Source organism: Triturus cristatus, chromosome 11 (genome assembly GCF_964204655.1).
Source record: "Triturus cristatus chromosome 11, aTriCri1.1, whole genome shotgun sequence".
In the NCBI taxonomy this organism is placed as follows: Eukaryota; Metazoa; Chordata; class Amphibia; order Caudata; family Salamandridae; genus Triturus; species Triturus cristatus.
In genome coordinates, this window is record NC_140594.1 from 492602502 (window position 1) to 492629267 (window position 26766).

General features: G+C 50.0%; 1 protein-coding gene and 1 pseudogene across 1 annotated transcript in view; both read left to right on the forward strand.

The window, feature by feature from the left end:
- The window catches only part of LOC146784464 (golgin subfamily A member 7), a 191116-nt gene that overhangs the window by 51785 nt on the left and 112565 nt on the right, over positions 1–26766 (forward strand). The window lies entirely within an intron of this gene.
- On the forward strand, positions 4966–10410 carry LOC146784465 (GATA-binding factor 6-B-like; annotated as a pseudogene).

Here is a 26766-nt window from a genome sequence, read left to right on the forward strand (position 1 = left end):
TCCCTGAGTGGGTGTGCGCCACCACTCGATCCATGGCGGCTCGACTGACCCCCCTGAGGGACGTCGACGACGCCCCGACCCCCGAAGATGGGATGGTCCCGGCCGAGGGCCCCCACATCCCCCCACCAGAAGAGTCGCTCGCCAGTGACGAACCGCCGCCTTCTGACTCCACCCCAGACACCGAGTTAGGCGATCTGCCCGAATTAGCCCAGTGGCGCCACGAAGGGGGCCCCTCCCGAGAGGAGTTCTGCCGAGAGCAGGCTACCTGTCCCTCCCTGGTCGGGCCCCGGCAACAGGCAGAGGCCCAGGCCGCAGGCGACCAGACGGGGACGCACCGGGTCTATTGGGAGAATGACCTTCTGTACAGCGAACAGAAGTCGGTGGAGCTAGGGTCCGGCCGGGTGCTGGTGGTACCCCTACGCTTCCGAAACCTCCTCCTGGGCTTGGCCCACGACGTTCCCCTCGCAGGCCACTTGGGTCAGGACAAAACATACAGTCGCCTCGTGACTCACTTCTACTGGCCCCGAATGAAAGCGGATGTAGAAGCCCACTGCAAGTCCTGTCCCACGTGCCAGGCTAGTGGGAAGAGTGGAGGAAAGCGCAAGGCTCCCCTCCAGCCCTTCCCTGTCGTCAGTACCCCTTTTGAGCGGGTCGGGATCGACATTGTAGGACCTCTGGACCCCCCAACTTCCCAGGGGCACCGGTTCATCCTCGTCCTGGTGGACCATGCCACTCGTTACCCTGAGGCCATCCCCCTGCGCACCGTCACGGCCCCCGTGGTGGGCCGGGCGCTGATGGGGATCTTCTCCCGCATGGGTTTTCCCCGCGAGGTCGTGAGCGATCGCGGTACCAACTTTATCTCCCGATACATGAGGTCCTTATGGCAACAGTGCGGGGTGTCCTACAAATTCACCACCCCCAAGGTAACGGCCTGGTAGAGCGGTTTAACCGGACTCTGAAGGGGATGATCGCGGGCCTGGAAGAGCCCCTCCGGCGTAAGTGGGACCTCCTGCTCCCCTGCCTCCTATTCGCATACCGAGAAGTTCCCCAGAAATCCTTGGGTTTCAGCCCCTTCGAGTTACTCTACGGGCACCCCGTCAGGGGGCCCCTCAGCCTGGTCAAAGAAGAGTGGGAGGCGGCGCCCCGAGGCACCCCCCGAGACGTGTTCCTTTACGTCCTGACCCTCCGCAATCAGACTAGGAGGTTCCGGGAAATGGCAGAGGCCAATCTGGAGGCGAGTCAGGAGGAGATGAAGCGCTGGTACGACCAGAACGCCGCGCTAGTCTAGTTTCAGCCGGGCCAGCTGGTGTGGGTCATGGCCCCCGTGAAACCCTGCGCTCTCCAGGATAAATGGACCGGGCCCTTCAAAGTAGTTGAGCGGAAGAGCCAGGTCACGTACTTGGTAGACGTCCAGTCACCCCGGGACCCCCTCCCGGTCCTCCACGTGAACCGCCTCAAGCCCCACTTTGTGCGGACAGAGCTGATCCTCCTACTGGCCACTGACGACGGGTCCGAAGAAGAGTCAGATCCTCTCCCTGATCTTCTGTGCACCAAGGAGAAAGACGGCTCCGTAGAGGGAGTGAACCTCTCCCCGTCTCTCACTCCCCAGCAACGTGAGGATTGCCGCCAGCTCCTAGGGCAGTTTCCGGACCTCTTCTCCCTGGTCCCCAAGGTCACCGACTGGTGTGTCCATGATGTGGATACCGGGGACAGCCCGCCAGTGAGACACCGAGCCTACCGAGTCCCTGATCGGGTCCGGTCCTGTATCCAAGCCGAAGTCTCAAAAATGTTGACCCTAGGCGTGATCGAACCCTCAGACAGCCCCTGGGCCAGCCCCGTGGTCCTGGTCCCAAAAGCAGCTGCCCCCGGGGTCGCCCCGGAACTCCGCTTTTGCGTGGACTACCGGGGACTCAATGAGGTCACCCGAGCCGATGCCCACCCCATTCCCCGAGCCGACGAGCTCATTGACCGGCTCGGAGCTGCTCGGTTCCTCAGCACCTTCGATCTCCCCTGCGGCTACTGGCAAATTGCGCTCACAGAGGGAGCCAAGGAGCGGTCCGCCTTCTCCACCCCGGATGGGCACTATCGCTTTCGCGTAATGCCCTTCGGGATGAAAAATGCCGGCCACCTTCCAGCGACTGGTAAATGAAGTCCTGGCCGGGCTGGAAAAATTCAGCGCTGCATATCTCGACGATATCGCAGTTTTTAGTTCCGAATGGAGTGAGCACCTCCGGAGGGTGCTAACCGCCCTACGCCAGGCGGGCCTCACCGTGAAAGCCAGCAAATGCCAGATTGGGCAAGGTTCGGTAACCTACCTGGGGCACCAGGTCGGAAGCGGGCAGGTCGCCCCTCTACAGCCCAAAATCGACGCCATCCTAGCCTGGGAACCCCCCACTACCCAAACAGAGGTCCGAGCCTTTCTGGGCCTCACGGGCTACTATTGGAGATTCATCCGGAATTACGGCAGCCTGGTCGGTCCCCTCACGGGACTCACGTCCAAGAAGCAGCCCAAGAAGGTACAGTGGTCCCCTGCCTGCCAAGAGGCGTTCAATGCCCTGAAAACGGCCATGTGTACGGCCCCCGTCCTCCAGGCCCCCGACTACTCCAAAGAGTTTGTGGTACAAACTGATGCCTCCGAGCATGGCATCGGGGCCGTCCTCTCCCAAGTAAATGACCAGGGTCTAGACCAGCCCGTGGCCTTCCTCAGCCGAAGGCTGTTGCCCAGGGAACAGAGATGGAGTACCATCGAGCGCGAGGCGTTCGCCGTAGTCTGGGCCCTCAAGAAACTACGCCCTTACCTGTTCGGCACCCATTTCAGGGTCCAGACCGACCATCGCCCCTTGCGATGGCTCATGCAGATGCGAGGAGAAAACCCCAAGCTTCTGCGGTGGTCAATCTCCCTCCAGGGGATGGATTTCACCGTGGAACATCGCCCTGGTACGGACCACGCCAACGCCGATGGCCTCTCCCGATTCTTCCGCCTCAGCGAAGAGAACACCCAAGAAGATGGGTAGTTCTCTCCGGCTTTCAGCTGGGGGGGACGCGTGTTAGACCCGGGCCTAGCCGATCCTTCCCACCAGAACACACACACCCGACCCGGACTTCCCCCGTCCGTGGCCTTCCTCCTTCGGCCACCCCGGGCCCGCGTGCCCACTTCATGCACCAAGATGGCCGCCCGGCCCCAGCGCGACCCTAGCCTACAGGCGCCACTCCGGCTGGAGGACATCGCGCTCCCCTTGGGATGAGAAAGGGAGGAGCAGTTTCCCTCACACCTCTGCGCTTCCCTGGGAAGGTGGGTTTCGATCGACCCGCCGGCCTCCCCAAGGGCTTGCTCCACGCCTGCTGGGTGTCTGGGGCTCCTCCCGACCCGGCCCTTCAAGGATCAAAGGACAATGGCAGGAAACCCCCAACAAGCGACCCCCAGGTGACAAGACCCCTGCCTGCACCGACTCCGGACATCAAAGAGGAGTCGCCCTATAACAAGGGGTGCTCTGGGACTGTCCGGCAGATTCGCCTTTTGAAACACATGAGCCCTGCTGAGTGACTCGCGGCTCCCTGAAGATCGTCAAACCCCGAACTTGTGCTGGAGCCCTGCTGAGTGACTCGCGGCTCCCTGAAGATCGTAAGACCTCCGAACTTGTGCTTGAGCCCTGCTGAGTGACTCGCGGCTCCCTGAAGATCGTAAGACCTCCGAACTTGTGCTTGAGCCCTGCTGAGTGACTCGCGGCTCCCCGAAGATCGTAAGACCTCCGAACTTGTACCCGAGCCTGCTGAGTATCTCGCAGCACCCACAGACTCCCTTGGTCCCGCCGGACCCCACGACGACAAGCGTATCCCCCAGCTCGAGGATTGTGAGCTGTGCGCCGGATACGCACCTGCATTTGATCCATACCCCCAAAAAGACTTTCCCGCTACCCCCTAAACCCCCTCCAAGACTTTGTGAGCCCGTGCTCTACTTGTATATATTTTGCCTTGCTGATCATAAAGATCTTACCACTCCGATCTCATAAAGATTTGCTCTTAAGAACTCCTCGTGTGGTGTCTATCTGTCGTGCGGTGCCGAGTGTGCGATCCTAGATACGAGGTTCCTCCCCTGAGGAGTCTCCCGCCAGTGCCCGGCTACGATACCTCGAGGGTGGGTCTCAGGGCAGTCAGGGCCCCCTCCGGGCCCCTCTGAGGTCGCCTTCTAACAGCTATAGTGTAATTTCCCTATTATTAATTTGAAATTAAGACACTGCTCCATAGTGCCCACTTTAGGTCTGAAGCCATACTGACTAGGGTGAAGTATTGACTTCTCTTTAGTCCATTAATTTATGCAGTTGTAGAGGACCCGACCCATAACATTTATAGTGGTGTCAAATAATGAGATAGGTCTGTAACAGTTGGGCTGGGACCGGTCCCCCTTTTTAGGTCTCGGCTCGAAGGCTGCGCTTGCGCAGTCTCGCTCTGAGATTTAATGTTTAGGAGTGGGGCTTTAACCCGCCCCTTTTTTTTTTTTTACCTCTTCTCCATTGGCTGGCCTCTGAAATACTGGTCAGCCATTGGAGAAGAGCATTGTCTCTCCAAACAAGCACAGTCTTTTTCGGATTCGGGGGCATGTTTTTTCGATTCTTTCTCTCCTCTGTAATGTAAACATTCCAGCCAATGGCAAGAGGAGAGATAGAAAAACACCCCCCCCGAATCTGAAAATGCCGCTGCCTTTCTCCGAGGCATTTGTGCTTGACCTCGGAGAAAGGCGGCGGTGTTAATGGCGTCCTCTCCCCCTGCTCTCGGCTCCCGTGTTCGGCTGCTGCTCTGGTCTCCTCCCCCCCCGTCCTCTCAGGCTGGGAAACTGGATTCCCAGAGTTGCCCAAGAGGGTGTCAGACTTTCTGGGCTGCGCACTGCTAACGCTTCTCTCCCGTGTGTTTTTATTTCCAAGACTGAGGGGGCAGCCCGCTGTCACGCTTCTCCCACCCTCGAGCTGGATGGACCTCAATGAAGCCAGCTGGTCCGTGGTAAAGAGGATCCCCGCCATCCCGTACTACAACCACCTGCCCCCCAGCAGGGAGCCTTACCGCTCGTCGTCGTCGCCCTCCTCGTCCTCCTGCTGCTCCCAGGGTGACTCCGGCTCCTCCAGGACCTCGCAGTTGGACACCGAGGGGTCCCGCCCTTCGGCGGCTGAGGCCCGGACCCCGACCACCCCGTACCTCCACTTCGGGCCTGGCGCGCCTCACCCCTCCAGCTTCCTCAAGTCCGAGGACATCCTCTTCTTCACGGATTTAGACCAGACCAACAAGTTGATTGTGTCGAGCCGGGGACCCCGGCCGGCCCCTACTCCAAGCAGCCCGAGGACATGTACCAGACGCTGGCCATCTCCACGGGCCAGGGCCCCGCCGCCTACGGCGGCTCCGGGGGCTGCTTCATGCGCTCCGCCGCCAGCTCCCCCGTATACGTGCCCACCACCCGCATGGGCTCCATGATCTCCGGCATCAACTACCTCCAGGGCGGCGGGGTCTCTCAATCCGGGCACCCGGGCACTGGCTGGGCCCAGACCCTCGACAGCCCTTCCTACAGCAGCGGCGCCAGCCCCCGGCCGCTTCCATTACTCTCCGAGCCCCCCCTTGGCCAATGGCACCTCCAGGGACGGGGTCTACGGCGGCAGCTTGGGCGTGAACCCCAGGGACCAGTACAGCTCAATGGCACGGTCGCTCAATGGCTCCTACGCCAGCCCCTACGGCTCCTACATGGGCCCGCAGCTCAGCGTGGCCTGGCCCACGGGGCACTTTGAGAACTCCATGCTGAGCCTGCAGAACCGAGCACCCATGCACGTGCGGGGGCCTAGCGGAGGTAAGCGCCATGTCGTTCTGTGTGTGACCCACTGTGCAACCGTAATCCCCTCTAGAGGCTTACATTTTACGCATGTACCTGTCGAACTGTGTGATGTTGTAATGTTACTGGCCTTTGTGCTGCGCAGACTTATGGAGTTACAGTTGCTGCATAATTTGCCACATCATTTGCAGATTTCACACAAAAAACAATTCCGAGCTCAAATGGATGAATATACTGCCAAATAATTTGCTGCATAATTTGGCATTTCGTTCCATAATTTGAATAACCATGCCACATAATTTGGATAACCTGGCCACATAACCCTAGTGGCCTTGACAATGATAAAGAACTGCAGAGTGATTTAGGGGCTGACATGATGATGAGGAATCCTTTATTCCACATGGACCCATGAAATATTTCTCAAGCGTGAGCAGTGCCGCCTTGCTACCCCCAGCACAATCTGGGCTTTCCTTTTTGTCTGGCATGCATGGAGAACAAGCATTGGCATAGCCAATAGGTCTCGCATTTGGGACCTTATAAGTGTTTAGCCATGCAACAGTTGCATAACTAAATACTTATAAGGTTCCAAAAGCGAGACCTATTGGCTATGCAAAGCGGCTGTGCGGCCGCCAAAGTGAAAGTAATCACGGTAAAACGCTGCGCCCGCGCACATGCACTGTAGCTCTAGGCTGGCCTGGTAGCACTTTTTGGAGCCCTGTCAATAAGTCTCGCCAGACCAGCGCATGCGCTGGGTCAGGCGAGACCTAAAAATCATTGGTGTGGTTAGTTTGAGATTATTAGATATATTAACTATTCACTGGGTATTGTAAGGTTTCGAGCAGTGACACGCTCTTGGAGACAACATTTGATCACAACAGTATATGGGTTTATTTCCGGTAAAATGTTTGACTAATAATTTATCCTACATTTTGGGTTTTTTAGAAGACACCCGACATTTGTTGGCTAGCCGTTTCAGTGGCGCCCGTGACTTTCCCAGGCCTCGTTGTGTTCCTCCCTCGTGTTCCTTTCCTATGCCCTCTTTTGCTGAGGTGTCTGCAGACATGCCGCGTAGCTCACACTGCGTGCCCGCCGATAGTAACAGTAGTAATCCGGGGTGCAGGGCGTCGAGAACCCCGTGCAGTCTCACTGCAGACATTCCTCAGAAGCATAAGTCTGGGCCTAAAGTGCATGATTCAATTGCCACCAGCAGCATAGCGCCAGCATCTGAACACACACCCGTGTGCAGCTGGTGTTAAAATGGCACCCCGAATGCCACAGGCACTTTACGGTTCCCTCTCACCTGGGTCCCTCTTCAGTTTCTCTTCGTCGCTCCCTTCGCTGTTCTTCAACGGTCTCCTCGCGGCTGGGTTTGTAAATATAGTTTTATTTCACAGGAAGATCCGATGCTGCCAGCAGTCTTTAGTGTTGCGGTCACAAGGGACGAGCGTGCGTGAAAAACCTTTTCACCAGTGTCCGAAGAACAACGGGACAATCTTACTTTAGCTCGTAGTGTGCACGGGGAACGCGGACAAATGTCTTGATTTCACCAGGCCTCAATATGCAGACTTGTCTGTATTGCAAAGTTCCCTAAAGGTATTTAAAATGCGCTATAATTATTCATCTCGTCCAAACTATGCATGAATTATGTATATAACTGCACTCCCTAGACATGTGTGAATGCGCCGATGATGTTGCCTTGAAACCGTACGTAGTGTGTATGCTGGATGTGGTTAGGGTGAAGTTTTGTATTGCATCAACCTTGTCTGGTCTGCTTAAAGTTACAAAGCCATTGGCAGACGTTTGCATCATCAAAAGTATGCCCGTTGGTAATGGAATGTGGACGTCACTTATGTTATAGCAGAGCTATCAGATGTTACTGGACGTGCTGACAAGAACCGTGCAATACCCCATATGTCACCAATCTTTGTTAGCAGAAGAAGGCACTTGATTAAGATCTGTTTGTAGTATGACCTCATAACATTACAGAAAACATTATCCACCAAATATCACTTATACATTAAACTCCTGTCATTTCCCGTTTCCTTAATCCCAATTTATGAACATTGCTATTGCAAAACCCCGCCATATGCTTCTACCTCTTTCTCTTAACTTCCATTGCAGCCTTTTCCTTTCATTCCCTAGACTCCCTCACACTCCTGCAATCCCCCCCCCCATGTGAAACCCCCCCCTATTTTGCTCCAAAGCCACAAACTTACTCTTTCCCTTCCTTGAGCCTTCCCTCCCTGGGTGAATATGAATGAAATCAAATTTATATTGCGCAACTAAAACCCGAAGGCATCAAGGCGCCTAAAAAACAGAAGGCAGAACACAATTACAGGTATGACCTCGCAAAAAGACGGGTTTTCAAAGCATTTCTAAATAGCTGTAGAGTGGGAAGGGACCTAAGTTCCAGTGGAAGAGCATTCCACCACTTAGGTGCCAGAATGGAAAAGGCTTTGCCCCCCCATTTAGTTCTCCGGATACGGGGGACTAATAAAAGAAGTCTATTAGAAGAGCGCAAGTTCCTGGAGGGGCTGTAGAAAGATAGAATAGATCCGATTCCAGTAGAGCTACCATTAGCTAGGGCCCTATAGGTCATGCACATGGTCTTAAAGTATCCGGTCCTCTATAGGAAGCCAGTGTAACAGTTTTCTGGCAGAGGTAGCCGAGGCACGCCTGGGCAAATCCAGGACAAACCTAGCTGCTGCGTTCTGGACCATTTGCAAGCGCTGCAGCAGACTTTTATTCAGTCCCGCATATAGCGCATTGCAGTAGTCCAGCCGGGAGCCAATGAGAGCAACAGCAACTTGTTTCCTTGCCTGCTGCGAGAGATAGTGCCTGATCTTCCTCAGTATGTGTATAAATGCCCCAACAAGTAGTGACAGTTCTATTGACTTGTTGACACATGCTGAGTGTGGGGTCGATCAAAACTCCTAGGTTCTTGGCCGAAGAGGCGGGGACAGGACACGCTCCCAGTGAGTCCGGCCACCAGTCGATAACCATACCTCTTCCTTTCCTCCGAACACCATCACCTCCGTCTTCTCCCCATTCAGTTTCAATGAATTATGAATCATCCATTGGCCGACTGCCTCCATACAAGATCTAAAATTGGAGGCAGTCGAGCTAACTGACTGGGAGAGAGAGACGAGATCTGCGTGTCATCTGCATAGTAAACTACCTCCATCCCAAAAGATCCCATCCCAAAAGATCTAATTAGTCTGGCAAGGGGGGTCACGTATATGTTAAAAAGGGTCGGACTTAATGCCGACCCCTGAGGGACCCCACATTGCACAGACATGGATGGAGATAGGAACTCCCCCAGCTTCACTCTTTGCTCTCTTTGATCGAGGAAAGAGGTCAATAGATGCAGGGCTGCTCCCTCAACCCCGATCTCCCTCCGGCGCGATGTTAAAACTGAGGGAGAAAGGGTGTCAAAGGCTGCCGTGAGGTCTAGCAGGATCAGGAGGGTGGTCTGACCCCCATCCGCACGTGTGCGGATATTATCCAGCACTATGGTGAGGGCCGACTCTGTGCTATGTTCCCTCCTGAAACCATGCTGGGAGTAATCGAGGCAACCCGAACTTTCCACGAAAGCTGCAAGATGTTTATTCAGATGAGTTTCTAACATCTTCGCAGGGGCAGGGAGCAGTGAAATGGGGCGAAAGTTCTTTAGAACCCCAGGATCAAGAGATGGTTTCTTGAGTAAAGGTTTCACTACCGCCCTTTTCCATTGAGGGGGAAAAATACCATCCCTCATGGCCCTATTCATGATGTCAACGAGAGGGGGCAGGAGAGCTTCCCTGCACTGCTTGAGGATCTTAAGGGCAGGTATCCAATGGCGAGCCTGACTTGGTATTGTTCAGGAGGTTCTCTAAATCCTGCAAAGAGAGGGGAGGGAAGGATTCCAAACGTCCCAGAGAGGATTTCTCAGTAAGAGCAGTGAGAACAGGAGCTGCATCCACAGGTACAAGGGGCTCAATGGTTAAAGTCCTCTGCAGCTCTAAAGCGGAATAAATGTCAGAGATCTTCGTCTGGAAAAAGACAGCTAAGCTGTTACAGAGCTGCTGCGAGGCAATAAATGTAAATGTAATGTACAGATATTTATATAGCGCAAATCACCAACCGGTCTCTAAGCGCTTGCTTAGGGAACCCGTCCTGGTATTCCCCTGTGAGATAACCCAGCAGGGCATCCGCAAGGTGAAAGCCAGGCATCCCGCCGCGAGGGGCCATTGTGGAGATTAAGCAAGCTATTGCCCAGAGTCGCAGAGTGTGAACCCATGAATCGAGTATGCACTGGAGCGAGAATTATCGAGTCCATGGACAATTTATGGACTCAAGACCCAGCCGAGCCGGGAATTGAACCCTGGTCCCAGGCTGACCTCTGCTTCCAGGTCTGCCTACTCTAACCAGTGAGCCACACTTCTCCACAGGGTCCAGGGTTTGAAGGGACATAAGAGAGTCCACTATCCTGAAAAGCTCCTTCGGAGAGGAGAGTGAGGTGGTAAGGGCCGTAAAATGTTCCTGTTTAGCCCTTATCACTTCCATCTTGTATTTCCTCATCAGGGTTTTGTGGGCCTCCTTGTCCCCCCGATCCCAGCTAGTATGCCATAACCGCTCCCGTCTCCTGACTAAGAAATCCTAAATGCTCCGAAAACCAAGGGGCAGATGGCTTTTTTCTCGCTGAGTAACGCGCCCGGATAGGAGCCAACTCATCCAGTGCCTCAGTGACAGCCTTTTCGAATTGCGCGACCGCCACCTGGACATTATCCTCCTGGAAGATGGACAGGCTAGAAGTCCATGGAGCAAAGGAACTATTAGTGATATTCTTAAAATCCCTACGTAGTTCCCTTTTGCTCAGAACTTTTTCGTACCTGTCGACGGTCGGGCAGGACACCTCAAACGGTACGGCCAGGTGATCAGACCATGAGAGGAAGAAGGGGTCCTTTACCACCAACCTCCCATCATTGGAGAAGATCCCGTCAAGCGTATGACCCGCTCGATGGGTAGCACCTCTGACCAGTTGAGTCAGTCCACAGGCTGACGTAACATCCAGCAGGGAAAGAGTATCATTGGCCTCCAACAACTCCAGGTGATAATTTAAGTCTCCCAGAACAGTTAAATTTTCGCAACCAAAGTAAGGTTCTAAAATATGGAGCAGCTGTTGTCCAAAGTCCAATCTAGAACCGGGGGGACGATAAATCAAGATCCCATTAAAAGGGGTCTCATGAACACCTTTTAGAGAGAAGTACAAGGCTTGGAAGTTGTCCTTGGGGTCTGAAAGAGGTAGGGTATAACAATAAAAGCTATCTTTATACAGAATTGCTAGCCCTCCTCCCACACGGCCCATTCTATCCTGCCGGGACAGGCAGTAGCCCACAGGGACCGCTTCAACAAGTTCTGGACCAGAGGAGTCCTTCGCCCACGTTTCCGTGACAAAGACCCACGAGGGTTTCCTGTCCAGTATGAGCTCCTTAAAAGCAATATTATTCTTTATCAGCGAGCGGGCATTAATAAGAATACAGTCTTCTCTCGCCGAGCTGATTCCTATATCAATATTGTGTCCTAACGAATGGGGGGGATGGAGGAAGAATCAGACCCCCAGAGCCTACCAATGAACATCCGCAGCCTAAAGGAAGTATGAGATCATCCGGGGAGATCTTGTGGGAACACCAAAGTCTTGATGGTTTAAGCCTGAGAAGGTCATGCTTAGAATATCTGAAGGACATAGGATTCGCCCTGCGATGACCAGACGGCCAGCCCGTCCTCAGCGCGGACGGACGCAGACGGGCTGGACTCTGGCTTGACTCCGGCGTCACTGCGGCGCACACGCTGCGCGCAGACTCTGCGCGCCATGATTTCCAGTTAAAATAGGGCTCTATCCAGTCCACCTGACTGCTAGAGCGCAGAGTGAGGAGAGAGCTTCCCTTAAACCCACCCAAGATGGCGCCCAGTAATTACAAAGCGCGGAGGTCAGACCCGCCAAATAGCGGTGAGGGGCACGATTATAGTGCGGCAATGCGGGGGGTGAATAAGAGCAAGGTAAAGCAGTGAGCACAACTAAAAACAAAGTAGAAGACAAAATGGGAGAATTAATCTCTGAAGCGTCTTAGTGCAAGCGCATCGCGCAGTAGTGGGGAGCCTAATGGGTCGTTCCTACCTCAAGCCGTGCTTATAAAGATAGTGCCCAGGAACTGCCTCTATCCAGTCCACCTGACTGCTAGAGCGCAGAGTGAGGAGAGAGCTTCCCTAAAACCCACCCAAGATGGCGCCCAGTAATTACAAAGCGCGGAGGTCAGACCCGCCAAATAGCGGTGAGGGGCACGATTATAGTGCGGCAATGCGGGGGGTGAATAAGGGCAAGGTAAAGCAGTGAGCACAACTAAAAACAAAGTAGAAGACAAAACGGGAGAATTAAAATCTCTGAAGCGTCTTAGTGCAAGCGCATCGCGCAGTAGTGGGGAGCCTAATAGGCCAGTGCCGTGTCGCCCTCCCCCCCCCCCCCCTCCTCCCCCAAATACCAAACTACTGTCACTTTAGTGCTACAACCTGTCTTCCAGTTTTACCGTGGCAACAAGTTTATATTCTCTTAACTGGAAAGATCCTTCTGCTAAATACTGAAACCGCATGCCTACTTGGTTATTGGAGCCTATGACTACCTGACTTCATAACATTGCAGTAAACATCATCAACGAAACCTCACTAATACATTACATTCCTGTAATTCCCCCTCCCTTAAACTCCAGACTTGTGAACATTACAATAATAAAACCCCGCCATACGCTTCCACCTCGTCCTTTCTTTTTCCATTCAGCCTTTTCCTTGCATTCCCCAATATCTCTCTCACGACCCAGCAAGCATCCCCAAACCATCTACCCTAGTGTTGATCCAAAGCTATTGACATTGTAAATAACAATGACGTTTCTTTAAATGTTTTAAAAACAAAAACAAAAATAATGTCATGAGCAATGCCAATAGCTCTAACTTTAACAATGCCGAGACCATTGCATTGTAAATGCTTGTTAAAAATAGGCACAATGATGGATGTCCACCATGATGCAGGCATGGGGGCAATGGCAAGACTATTAAAAACGTTCAGCTTTGACGGCACCCAAAAGTTCGGGTTGTGCTTCAAAAGGTCGATAGGTACCCCATTGGGGCCAGGTGCATTACCCCCAACACTGCTGCAGTGCCTCCTCTACCTCTTCCAAGGTCACTTGCAATGCACTCAAATTGGGGTTCGGCAGGGTAGCATTAATGGGAGTGGCATGGGCATAGATTTTTTGAAAAATGGGTCTCCCAATCCCGACTGGAGGCATTACAGTCAATCTTTGGCTCTGTGTAGTTGGGTTTCTTCATCTTTTTAACTGTAGCCCAGAAGAGTTTGCTGTTCTTACTGTTTGCAGCTAGGGTGATCGATTCCCATTGTCGAGTCAGTAGTTCTGCTTTCCTGAGATTTATTGTCTGCTTATATTGCTTGCTGGCTTCAATCACTGCTTGAGAATTCTTTGGGACAGCCCTGAGGGTACGTTGTAAACGACGGTTAGTGAGAGAGCAATCCCGATTGAACCATTGTGGTCTACTTGGGGATTCGTGGGCTGGCATCAAGAGCTCTTTTTTTAATCCTGCCACATAAGTGGACAAAGGCAATAGCTGCAGGATTAATAGTATAATCCTCAGTAAGACAGACCTGTACCGGGGGCAAGGTTTTCTGTGATAACTTTCTGAAATAGGCGCTTGGGTGCTACAGATGTCCATTTGAGCCTTTATCTGTCTGAAGAGGGGTCAAGATAACATGCCCCAACCTCCTTGTTAAACTTTGACTCAGGGGCTATCACAATTTTTTTTTTCAATGGGATTATGATTGCTATAACTAGAGGAGAGCACATTGTCGTATAGCAGGGAATCTGTAAGGTCAGAGGATATGAATATATAATCGATAGTAGAGTTCTGGCCTCACCCTTTAAAAGTAAGGGCGATATCAGTTCCATTATATGCAATATCCATGACATTAACTAAATCATGAGCGGCAGGCAAGGAGGTCAGCTCACGTTCCCTTGCATTAAGGTTGTTGATGGCAATGATACCCTCTATAGTATTAAAGGGGAGGTTTCTTATATGGGGGTTATGAGAAGGTGCCGGGCAGACTCTTGCATTAAAATCTTCCCTTATACATAATCCCGCCTGTTGACCATTGTCTACAGTAGCGTTCAGGAGGGAAGAAATATGCTCAAAAAAGGAAATAAAGTTAGTATTAGGCACGCTTGTGATGTAATTGTTGTAACAATTAGTTAGATATATTTTCCAGCCTCTTTTATATGTTATTGTTAGAAAGTTAGCAATCACAAGAAGAACTCCACAAAGTGTGGAGGGGGGAACGGGAGGCACGGGGTGCTAGGAGCTAGCGGCCTCCAATACTACTATTGACCACAGGAAGCTGCTCCTAGAGTGATGTGACCTTACTACAGTTGTGAATAGATTGTGAGTGTGGACATCTCACAAAAAGTGATGGACTGGCCTCACACACCACCTGGTGTCATGCTTCATCATCGGCCAGTCCTCGCCCTCCAAAACCTTCGTTTGATGGAGGGCGGGCATACACCTGGAGACAGGGATGCACTTCTAAACTAAAGAGTGGGGGCCCGTGGGGTAGAACGTGAAGTTAAAAATCATTATAGTTACCACAAATATTTTTAATGTGATCAGTAACTATATGATGCTAAAAACAAAATAGCGGCAGGTGGGGTATTAGGTGTCCCCTAGCCGTCTAGTGAAAGGTCGACATGTTTCTGCGCGGCCACACTCCACTACCTAGATGGCTTCCAACTGTCAAGCCTATAGGAAAGATCAAACAAACAAATGTATATATATACAACTGTAGAAGAAAAGGTCAAAAGTGAGAACAAAAATAACATTCATATCAGGATATACACATGCGTAATTACCTTAAGGTGAGTGACTAATCACGTGACATGTGCCACTCTACGTGAGTACACAAACATGTTGAGAGTCAAAAGTGCTCTCGTGAGGCTTACCCTAGTTAGACAAACTACTTGCCACATGGGGGAAGGGAGGAGACACTTCTGTCCAGTCTGAAGGAAGAGAAAAAGAATAATGTGATAGTCAACGGACTGAAAGTACCAAGAACGTGGACCCTTGTAAGCCTGTAATCAGCCTGTAATCAGGATGGAACCACAATCATTCCACACTTAAAACGCCATAGGGTTTTTTTTAAACCAACGCGAAACCACCATTCATACTCTTACTGTCTGAGGCAGAGTGTCCCGTGTTCAGCCTAAGGTGTTGCTCCTCGTCCGCCCGAAAGTGCGAGTGAGATCGCAAAGGCGGGTTTAAATAGCGTGCTTAATGATAAAATTGGAATCAGCCTGGGGTGATTACGGCTGTGCGGCAGTTCCTGGTGCGATGCATCCGGGGTCCGGAGCGAACGTGGCGGCGACGCATGCAGTGCAGTGCCTGGTTGTGCAATGGCCGATGGAGCGGGCCAATCAGAGCGTCCAGGCTGAGTCCTGTGCCCAAGTAAGGAAAACAAGTCAGGGGACCCGCCCAAGGGTTGCGGTCCCGTGTGGGCGTGCGCATCCATGGTTGTCAGGGGAACGCGAGGGCACGCATTCGGTGTACAAACTACGTACTGGGCCCAGCAAGGGGAGGAGTGGCCCAAGGTAAAGGTCACGTGTGGCATGCGCGTCTAAGGTTGTTAGGGGAACGTGACAGTGGATAATAACAACACGTGCTATGGTGCCCCGGGGGGGTGTTGTGAAAGTTCAAAGTCATGTGTGCGCGTCCCAAGTTGTAAGGGGTACGAAAAGGAGGATATTACAGCCGCGTGCTGCTGAGACCCTGGAAGAGGGTGCGAGGCCTTGCATGCAACGTCCGTGGGGTGCGTTGGTTCAGACAGTTCGTGAGGGGGTGTGACGGTTGCTGACGGCAACAGTGAAGGTCAACAACATGCCCTCTATATCACTCTGGGCTGGAATGGCTTGTATCCCAGGGTACAAAGACAATAAGGTGGCTCAAGGATGGGTCAAGGGGTCTCAAAAACCTGCGTGGAGTGCAATGTGCTGCCGGGACACCCCTGTAACTAGGATCATGTGCTGGAGATCCCTAAGATGATAATTTCAAGACCCACAGAGTAGGTAGGTTACACGACAGGGGGTGTTCGGTGTATTGGGGCAAATGGTACAGGGTAGAAGGGCTATCCAGGTGTTTATTATCGGTTGAGGAGTCATCTATGTAGATGGAGCCATGGGATATCGTCATTAAGTCCCTTTTCATGGGACCGCAGGCGGAACACCCAACGTTGTTCCCTGATATGAAGAGCTCTAGAGAGATCAGCTCTGCTTTTGTTCATTACCTCAAGGACTGTCCATCGAAGATCAGTGTCTTTGTGGTGTTGCTCCAAGAAATGGCGTGTGAGCTTGGTGTTTGTTTTTTTGCATCTTATGGTGCTGCAATGTTCGTTGATGCGTACCCTGACCTTTCTGGTTGTCATGCCAACGTACTGGAGTGGGCAGGGGCATGTTAATAGGTAAACCACATTCTCAGTGTTACAATTGCTAAACTTGCGGAGTTGCCATGGTCTATCTGTGCCAATGTCTACTTCTTTGGTGTTGGAGGTGAGTTTGCAGGAGACGCACCCACCGCACGTGAAGTGTCCCACCACTCGTGGTTGATCCCACAGCCTCTGTTGTTCCGTGCCCTCTGTGTTTGGCATAGTGGCGTGAACAAGTTGATCACGCAGATTTTTGTTCCGTTTGAAGGCAAAAAGTGGGGGGTCCCACTGCTTCCCTGCGCTGTTTAGAATATTCCATCTTTTCTTGATTATTTTTTGTACGGCATTAGAGGCAGGGGTGAATGTTGTAACACATACTGTTCTTTTGGTGTTCTCTTTTGTTATGTCCTCTAGTAGTGCTTCCCTTGGGTTGTTCCTTGCTCGTTTCCTAGCCTTGCGTATCATGTTTTTGGGGTAGTGGCGAGCAGCAAGTTTTTCTTCAAGGTGGGATGCTTGTTCCTCAAAGGTGGAGGTATCAGAACAGTTCCTCCTTACTCGAAGGAACTGTCCAACTGGGAGGTTCTGTCGGAGGGCCTTGGGGTGGTAGCTCTCGTACAATAGAAGGCTATTCCTATCCGTGGGCTTGTTGTGCACTTTTGTAGAAAAACCACCGCTGCCCATAGTGATGTCTAGATCGAGGAAGATAGCGTGGTTCTTGCTGATAGTGTGGGTGAATCTTAGGTGTACATCTTTGGTGTTCACCCACTGGACGAAACTCATCGCTTCTTCCTCTGACCCATTCCATATTATCAGCACATCATCTATGTAGCGCTTCCAAAGTCTGAGATTCTGTAGGAATGGATTTTGTGGGTTGTATATGAAGTCGTCCTCAAACTGTTGTACGTACAGACAAGCCATACTAGGGGCAAAAGTGCTCCCCATTGAAGTGCCAGAGATCTGGTGGTAGATGACTTTCTCGAATTCAAAAAAATTCTCCATTAATGCGAGTTCCGCACATTCCATCACGAACTGCACATTCCATCACGAACTGCTGTGGGGTTAAGAAGTCCCACTCTCTATTCAGGATGATGTTTTCCACCACTTCCAATGTACGCCTCTGTGGTATGCTCGTGTATAGAGCTTCTATATCCATGGTTATTAGCCAATCGTTGGTCGTGTCCACCGTGAGGTCTCTAAGGAGACACAGGACGTCCTTCGTATCCCTGAGGTAGGATGTAGATTTTTGGACGATAGGGCGAAGGAACCAGTCACAGAATTGTGACAATGGTTCTAATGCAGACCCTATCCCGGACACTATTGGTCTCCCAGGAGGAGGCGTCCGGTTTTTGTGGATTTTCGGGAGTGAGTAAAATTTAGGCATTCTTGGTTCTTCATTCACGAGGAAGTCTGCCTCTTGTTTGGTTATCCAGTCGTTGCTGAGTGCTTCTGTGACCATGATCTTGATCTTGGCCATCAAAGGACCAGTAGGGTCAGTCCTGTGTATGGTGTAGCTGTTTGAGTCAGAGAGCAGTCTCAAACATTCCTCTCTGTACATATCACTGTCCATGATCACAATGGTGCCCCCTTTGTCTGCTGGTTTTATAGTTAAGTTTGTATTACTGCTCAGTTTTGCAAGGGCCGTGCGCTCTTTTCCCGTAGGGTTGTCAAACCCACGAGTGTTCTGGAAGTCAATCTTCTCAATATCTTTTAGTACGGCCTGTTCGAAAGCAAGTATGTTGCACGAAATGTTCTGATTCGGGGGTTGGAAGGTGGATTTTTTCTTTAACCCTGTAGACTTTTTCCCACTCTCTTCTGTGTTATCTTCTGTGTCTCCGAAATAGTCGCGGAGTTTGATTTTTCTGAAGAATTGGGCCAATTCCGTGTGAAGAGCAAAGGGGTCATTTCGGGGTGTGGGAACGAATCCCCCAGCCCTTTTGAAAGGACGGTTGTTTCGTCTTGTGAGAGTGTGTATTTGCTGATGTTCACTATGTTGGTTACTCCCTGCTCGTCGAGGGCATCTCCCCTCTCCCTCTGCTCCTGGTTACTACTCCGTGTTGTGGCTGTGGTTGATCTTCCCACTGGACCCTCATATTCCTTCGTTTTTGGCGTCCTCTCCCTCTGCCACGGCCCTGGAATAAAAAAGGCGGTTGGCCATGTGGGAAACCGAATCCTGGTTGGTAGAATGGTTGTGGCCAGAACCCGAAGGGTGGGGGTTGTGGTTGTGGACCCTGCATCATCGGATGGTGATAGCCCATATGTTTCCGGATTTGTGGTCCTTGGCCCTCATCGCCGCTACTGTCACTTCTTTCTTCTCCAGAACTGAACGTCCAGTTCTGGGGTGTTGGTCTGAACCGTTGTTTCCTCCCTGTTGGTTGAGGGGCTGGTTTGTCATAGTGTTCGTCTGTGACATATGGGTAGACAGTTTCCTTACTAAATTTCTGTACATCTTTACGGAGTTTAGTAAGTTTCGACTGTGTGAGGTACTCTTTGTAATCAGAGTGATCTTTGTTGATCTCCTCAAGTTTCTTTTTGAAGGCTGAAAGCTGTACCGTTGCCTTGAGTTTACCCTCACTTTGTTGGATCTCAACAAGGAGTGCATCTGCCAGCTGTCTGGCGGTGTTTATAATGAGGATGAGCCAGTCCTTTGTGCACTTCCAGGCAATGCTCGACCAGTTGATTCTGAACTCCCTATTGTTGAGGAACAGTCGTGGTTCGTTGGTGACGATGAGACCTCTCGGGGCCGTGTTTTTCCGGAGGTACTCCGTCATAAACGCCCCATGCAGTGCAGTGCGTATTTGTTCTTTTTTCTTAGAAGAAAGGGCTTCCCATTCATCTGAGTTTGATTACAGGCTTACAAGGGTCCACGTTCTTGGTACTTTCAGTCCGTTGACTATCACATTATTCTTTTTCTCTTCCTTCAGACTGGACAGAAGTGTGGCAAGTAGTTTGTCTAACTAGGGTAAGCCTCACGAGAGCACTTTTGACTCTCAACATGTTTGTGTACTCACGTAGAGTGGCACATGTCACGTGATTAGTCACTCACCTTAAGGTAATTACGCATGTGTATATCCTGATATGAATGTTATTTTTGTTCTCACTTTTGACCTTTTCTTCTATAGTTGTATATATATACATTTGTTTGTTTGATCTTTCCTATAGGCTTGACAGTTGGAAGCCATCTAGGTAGTGGAGTGTGGCCTACGCCACACCCGCGCAGTGGTATTCTCTTGCTACCAGTTGGTAAGAACGGAGCCCTCTCTCTATAACTCTAGGTCCTGATGAATGCCCTGGACCCGCTCGGGCCAAGAAGGCAGAAACATGTTGACCTTTCACTAGACGGCTAGGGGACACCTAATACCCCACCTGCCGCTATTTTGTTTTTAGCATCATATAGTTACTGATCACATTAAAAATATTTGTGGTAACTATAATGATTTTTAACTTCACGTTCTACCCCATGGGCCCCCACTCTTTAGTTTAGAAGTGCATCCCTGTCTCCAGGTGTATGCCCGCCCTCCATCAAACGAAGGTTTTGGAGGGCGAGGACTGGCCGATGATGAAGCATGACACCAGGTGGTGTGTGAGGCCAGTCCGTCACTTTTTGTGAGATGTCCACACTCACAATCTATTCACAACTGTAGTAAGGTCACATCACTCTAGGAGCAGCTTCCTGTGGTCAATTGTTAGAAAGTTAGCCTTATCAACCTTTAAGGCCTTTACGCTGCCTCCTGTCTTGATGTTAACCCAGGTCGCCAAACCCCATATCGCACGACCGGAGCTTGAAGGAGTTGCTGGGTTGTGGAAGCAAGCAAAGCCATTAATATGCACTTCATTTACTGCCCAGATCTCCTGAAACATCAGGATATTGTACTGAGTGATGAGAGAGAGCCACTCGGGGCATGTAGATTTGGAGTGTATTACTGCTATGTTCCAACTCAATATCTTTCAAATATTGTCTTTAGGGCTTTCATTTGCAAAAGGGCCTGTTGTGTTCTGAGGTGTGGATTCTGGGACCAGATCAAACCTATCAGGAGGGGCAGGTTCCAGTCAATCCAAACTATCTAGACCATCTAGTGTAGCAAATCTATTTTCCAGTGGGAGACAGGAAAAGGATATGGGGGGGGGGGGCCTCGTCATCATAGGCTTGTAAAATAAACCAAGAGGAAGGCAACAGATGTTAGTGGCAAGAACCTGGCTGTCTTCCTGATGTCTTAATAGCTTACAAGCAGTTACTGGTTTACTTAGGCTAATCACTATACAGTCCCCCTCAATACTTTTCTCAGATGATCCTATCCAGCCCACCCTCTGAACCATTAATAGGTTGTTGATATCGGTAGACCCAAGGCGTTGGTGCTTGATTAACCAATCTGCACTTTTATTTCTCAGATCCTCCCAGGATTCTCTTTGATTAGCCCTCAGTGGTAGTAATCCGGCCAGAACTACTACATAGGGGCGTGCTGCCGGGGGGAGGTCCAAAATGTCTGTGGAGCTTCTAGCCGCTCGAGTTGTCACACAAGACATGCTATTAATACCTGGGGAAAAAAGTATGATATGACCTGTGGATGGTGCAATTCGGGTTGGTTGCAAGGTCCTTCCTGGGAGGATTGATAATGGGTGGCCCACTGTCACTTAGAGGATTTTGTGCATGTAAGCCTTGCAGTGAAATATATCCCCGATGGTTGGTTGGTATGGGATCACATTGGGCTGCGTAGGAGGGTCTGTGCGGTACTGTGCCACTCGATGGAGATGGGGTGTTGAACTAGAATGACAGTCAGTACTTTTGACGGCGATAACTCGGTTGAACAGGGCAGTTTGTGGTATCACATTTCCTCTCAAGTGCTGTTAGTCTTTCTAATAGGTTTTAGTTTGGCATCCAAGATAGTACTGAGTCTTTTGCATATAGTATCGCAAAAGGAAGGATCCATGGGTGTCCTGCCATGGTCTCTACTGGAGCTCGTAGTCTGCCCCCTCCTCTTGCTGTAACGGCTCCCGCACTGCTGGAGATCTGCTGGATTAAAGGCTGGTCCTTCTGGCGCGGTAACAACCCGGGCGGCTTTCTGACGCGGTCTCTGCTGGGGCTCGTAGTCCTCCCCTTCCTTAAAGAAGAGCAGGGTTCCATCTATTTAAATAAAATATAAAAAGTTTAACTACCATTTTTTAAGACTAGGCTATGGTCCATGAGCCCACTGCCTACTCTTAAAAATTGTTTTTCTCATCATTGACAAAGAGAACTGGGTCTTTAGGGGCCCCATTGTGTTCTCGGACACTTTACCTCTATCGGTTGCCAGTAAAGCATTTGTTTTTTGAGCAGATTTCAGTCGCAAAACATCAGTACAATACATGCCATTCTAATTTGCCCCTTCCAAATACTGCTTTGGTATGTACTTACAAACCCAACTTTTGATTCGGTAACCCATTACTGAATTGCAATTTGGGTTTCTTACATATCAAAAGCCCTTTGAGGATGTAAAAAGCCCTTGGTTCTTGTTTCCTTATATGTACCCAATTTCTTCATTTATCTATGATCTGCACTATCTTGATTAAAGAGTTCCTCCGGGATCAGCTTTACCTCCGTGCTTGTTCAGCATGTATGTTGGGTCTTTGGCTTAACTCCTCCACTCCTGTGGATTTAACTTTTAGGCATATGCCACAGACACCCAAATGGTTATCCTCCTTGATGTCGAGGGGTCGTCGGCCACATCTTTCCAGGGTGGCAAGCTGAATATGGGAACAAATATGATTCTGCTTGTTGACCATTATTGTGCCCATTAATTAGAACACATCCAGCCACATTTTACTGCTTTTTTTGATACTTTTTAAATTACTGTAATTGCAGTAATACTGCCTATGTGGCAAAGCTTATGTTATTGTGCTTTGTGTTCATGAATATGGACTAGCCAAGAAGATTCCATGAAGGAGAAGAAAATGGTGCCTACCCGAAATCCTACATCTCCATCATGCGTGTCTTCTTCCAGTTAAAAAAAAAACAACCTGAAAACGTAGAATATTAATACAATCATTGAACAGAAATTAGGAATCTCCCTACCACACTGCACAGTTATGGTATTTGAGATGTGTTTAATATTTATTGGGGCATTTGTATCCCTACAAACAGAAGTGCTGTGCTCAGCAAAAACTTTTCAAATTGAGATGGTTACTTTAAGAATGGGATGGGATGGGAAGAGTGTTTTGAGAAGAGAAACAAGATCACTAAGACAGTAATATGAACATTAGATAGTATTACATGTAGGCTCACATTATTTATCATAAGTTCACAAATATCTTGTGTCTGTTTGTGACGGGGACATGATTTACTCCTGTTTTTCTTTTCTTGATAGATAGGTATAGCTAAAACATTCGCTTTTTTTTTTATTGAGCTTTTTCAATACGAAGATGTTAGTACAAACAGTTCAGCAGTAACGTCATCAAGACACAATGAGATATTGATTCATCTACAAATGAGCAGGGTAACCAGCAATAGTCGACATCATCTAACCTCCCATCAGACAATAATTCTAAAAAAGAAGGAATCATACAGATGCATGTTAGCTTACAGCATCAGTCGTGATCTATAGAGGTATGGGCTCCTCAGCGCGTGCATCTGTCAAGTGTACTGGTACATGTGGAGTACTATTTGCAGGAGTGTAGTGGTCTGAGGTGGCATCAGTCAAGCCATGGAGTTAAGTAACCAGCAGACCCCAAATATCATGCAGCCTGCTCGCTGTTAGCATGAGATTCTAGAATTCTGTCAGTTGTGTCTGACAGTATGCTGCGTCCGCGAGCCAGGATTTGGGCATTGGCGCCGGTTTCCGCCCCCAGTGTATTGCCACTCTCCGCCTGGCCCAAACCAGGAGCATCGCCACCAGGCACCGGTATGCATCAGGGACCTCTTGAACATACCCAACCCAAGTAGGCAGAGAAGGGGATCAGGTGTTATGGTAGTTGAGGTAATGGCGCTGATAGTCTCGCAAACTTCCAGACAGTAGGAAGCCCCTTTAGGACAAGACCAGTCCAAGTGTGTGAAGGTAGCATCAAGCAGTGAGTGCATCGCGTGTCCGCACTAAGGCCCATTTTGTGCAGTGCCAAGGGGGTACGATAAAGTCTGTGAAGAAATTTTAAGTGAATCGGCCTCGACCTATAATTGGGGGAGAGTCTTGCTATCTGGTTGCAGCAGTATTGCCAACGCTCGAGTGTGGGGCAGTCCAGCAGGTCCACCCACCACGCGCAGGTTCAGTATCAATAGATGCAGCTGTCATAGAGCATGAATATAATCTAGTGATACAATTTCGATGTGAGGTAGTTGTGTGTATGTATTCTAGCGCCGCGTTGGCGGGGGTGGCACCGGGATTGTGCTGTTCACTTTCTTACACGTCGCGCGTATCTGGTGGTACAGCAGACTATCTAGAAATGTTGGTGTTGATGTGTCAGTGCACTTGGGGGGGAGAAATGACCTTCTGGATATAGGTCCACATTTATGCAACTTCCTAGTGCCTTCGCGCGGCGCGTCATGCCTTTATTTTGTAATGGAGGGAAAGTGGGATTCTCTACGAGTTGCATGGAAGGGGCCTTTAAGGTGTCTGTGCCAATGTGTATATGTAGACCCTTCCATGCTCATCGCAGGCATTTGGCTGTATTGATTTCTTTTCTGAGGTTTTTATAGGGCAGAAACAGTGCCATGCTCAGTGGCCCGGGAGAGGTCCGATCAGCCTGTACCGCTGTGTGCGGCTGGAATGGTGTCGGCTAAAGCCACAAGCATGCCTGAGCGCAGTAGGCGTATAGTTTTAGATTGGGGGCACCAAGTCACCCACGTGCAAAAGGGAACATCAGGATATCCTAGGCAATTCACGACTGGTGTCCAGCCCAAGTCAGAGGGATTAACGTGGATCGTAATGTATTGAAAAATTGCATTGTGAGAGGGAGCGGTATGTTTAAAAACAAGTAAAGAAATTTTGGTAGAATTATCATTTTGGCAATGGCGAGCGGTGCCTCCCCCCTGAGCTGTTGCCAGGCTGAGGTGAGGCCTCTTATCCGTAACCAACGGGTAAAACCAGTAAATCGTGTTCACCAAAAGTGGGATTACTGGTTTTGTATCTTTTTTTTTATTACCTTTTACTTGTATTACTTTCCACTTTTCACGTAACCCAATGCAGTAGCACATTGTTTGTAGGTCCTGAGGAAGGCTGTGACACCTTCATGGGTCAAATAGGCCGAAACATGTTGACCTGGTTCATCTGTCACATGCAGTAACTATCATTTTCATACTGCAATTCCACTGTTTTTAATCCTGACACTAGGAATGTACCAATAACGTTTTTTTCACTCCTAGTAGCTAGTTTTAATATCACTTACCTCACAATCTAAAGCTCCTCAACAGTGAGGGGGTTGTAGTCCTTGGCGGAGCTAGGCGTCTCCGCCAAGAGGAGAATCCCTTCCCCCCCTCCCCCCCCCCCACTAGCAACAAGATATCTCTGCTGTTGTCCCTCTTGTTCCAGCATTTTAGACCAGAGTATTCTTTGTGTTTTGTGAAATTGGGCATCCCTGCCTTGTGCCTCTATTGATCACAATGGGTTCAGAAATCTGTCCGTTCAGTTTTATGCATGCAGTAGGGAGTGTATATAGCAGTTTAATGTTGCGGATAAAGCCCAAACTAAGACCGAGGCGGGTCAAAAGAGAGAACAGAAAGGACCACTCAAAAGAGTCAAACACCTTAGTGGCACCAAGGAGCGCCACCACTGCGAGAGGGGTGGGGTTAATTTGATGCATTACTGAAAAAATTGTTCTGCGGTTACGTGAGGTGGCACGGCCTGGAATGAAGCCACATTGGCTTGGACATATTATTAGCGGCATGAGAGAAGGTCTGTGTTAATGAGCGAGAGAGGGCGATAGGAGTCGCAAGATGTTGGCGGCTTATCTGGCTTCAGTATTAGGGTGATGAGTGCCTCGCGTACGGGGGAAGGCATCCGCCTTCAATGGATTTGTCATACATTTCCTCTAAGTGTGGTATTAAAATTGGGGTGTATTCTTTGTAAAACGCCATAGTAAGGCCATACGTGCCGGGCGCTTTGTCCGTTGGGAGTCCCGTAATTACTTGGGTAATTTCCTCATTTGTGAATGGAGCGTCAAGATATTCACAGTGATCCGGACTGAGCCATAGGAGCTCAATCGAGCCTAAATATTGTTGTAAGCAGTCTGAGTCCTGCTCACATCCCGTGGTGCAGAGTTGAGAATACAAGTTAGTGATTGTTTTTATGATATCATCTGGCGTGGTTATTCTATTCAAATGTGCTGGGGTGTCATTTCACCCCAGGCCCAATTGCACAGCTGGCAGGTAAGTATACCACTCCTTACGATAATTGTAATCCATGTACTCAAAAAAGCTTTCATCCACTTAGTCACTTTTTATCCAGTTACATCCATACGTGGGGTATCGCGCTGTTTCCAAAGTCTCTCATGCTCAGATGTGCCCATCTGGGCCTCTATTGAAAGCTCGAACAGAAGCATGATTTGTCCAAAGCAGTATTCATTAAAAACCCAATGCATTTCGGGCTTCTTGAGCCCTTCTTCAGGGGTAACTACAAATAAACAATGAAACATGCACCATTAATACATTGTCCATAGTCATACATGAAAAAATCCATACAGATCAAAAACAAGCATTTACAATGCAATGGTCTCGGCATTGGTAAAGTTAGAGCTATTGGCATTGCTCATGACATTATTTTTGTTTATGTTTTTGTTTTTAAAACATTTAAAGAAACGTCATTGTCATGAGCAATGCCAATAGCTCTAACAATGCCGAGACCGTTGCATTGTAAATGCTTGTTTATGTACTTGCAAATAAGGAGGAAGACCCCTCGTCTCACCCCTTCCCCTCCTCATAAACTGTCCAGATTTGCCTTCTTGCCAGGTGGTCACCCTACACTGGGGTATACCTTCACCTGCTCCGTCCCGGTAGTCCCCCTGCTCCTCCTGTTACCTCCAACACTCCTCTTCCATGCCAGTCTCAACTCACTTGAGGTACCATAGCCCCAGCGCCCGCTCCTCTCCCTCTCTGATCTTCTCCCCTACAGGCTCTCATCTTCATTCTGTTATGCACTCCTCCTCCTCGCCCCCTCCTTCATCTGCAGCCCCCTTCCTGTCTTGTTCTTTACCCTGCTGTCTCCAGTTTACTCCTCTCCTGCCTTTCTTCTTTCTTTACCTGAGGGCTCCCTCTCTATTCTCACGCGGCTCCCCACGCCCCTCCCTTGTGCCGCTGCCCTTTGAAGTCCCCCTCAGAGGTCTCCTCCCCTTGGGTTGGCCCTCTATTCTGGCATCTCTCCACCCCGTGTTCACTTGTACCATAGCTGCCAAGGTTTCAAATTGCTTATGTGTGACCTTTTCATTTCATTGTAATTATGAATGACATTCAGCGATTATGAGTGACACTTTCTCGCGAACGGTAAAATGCCAC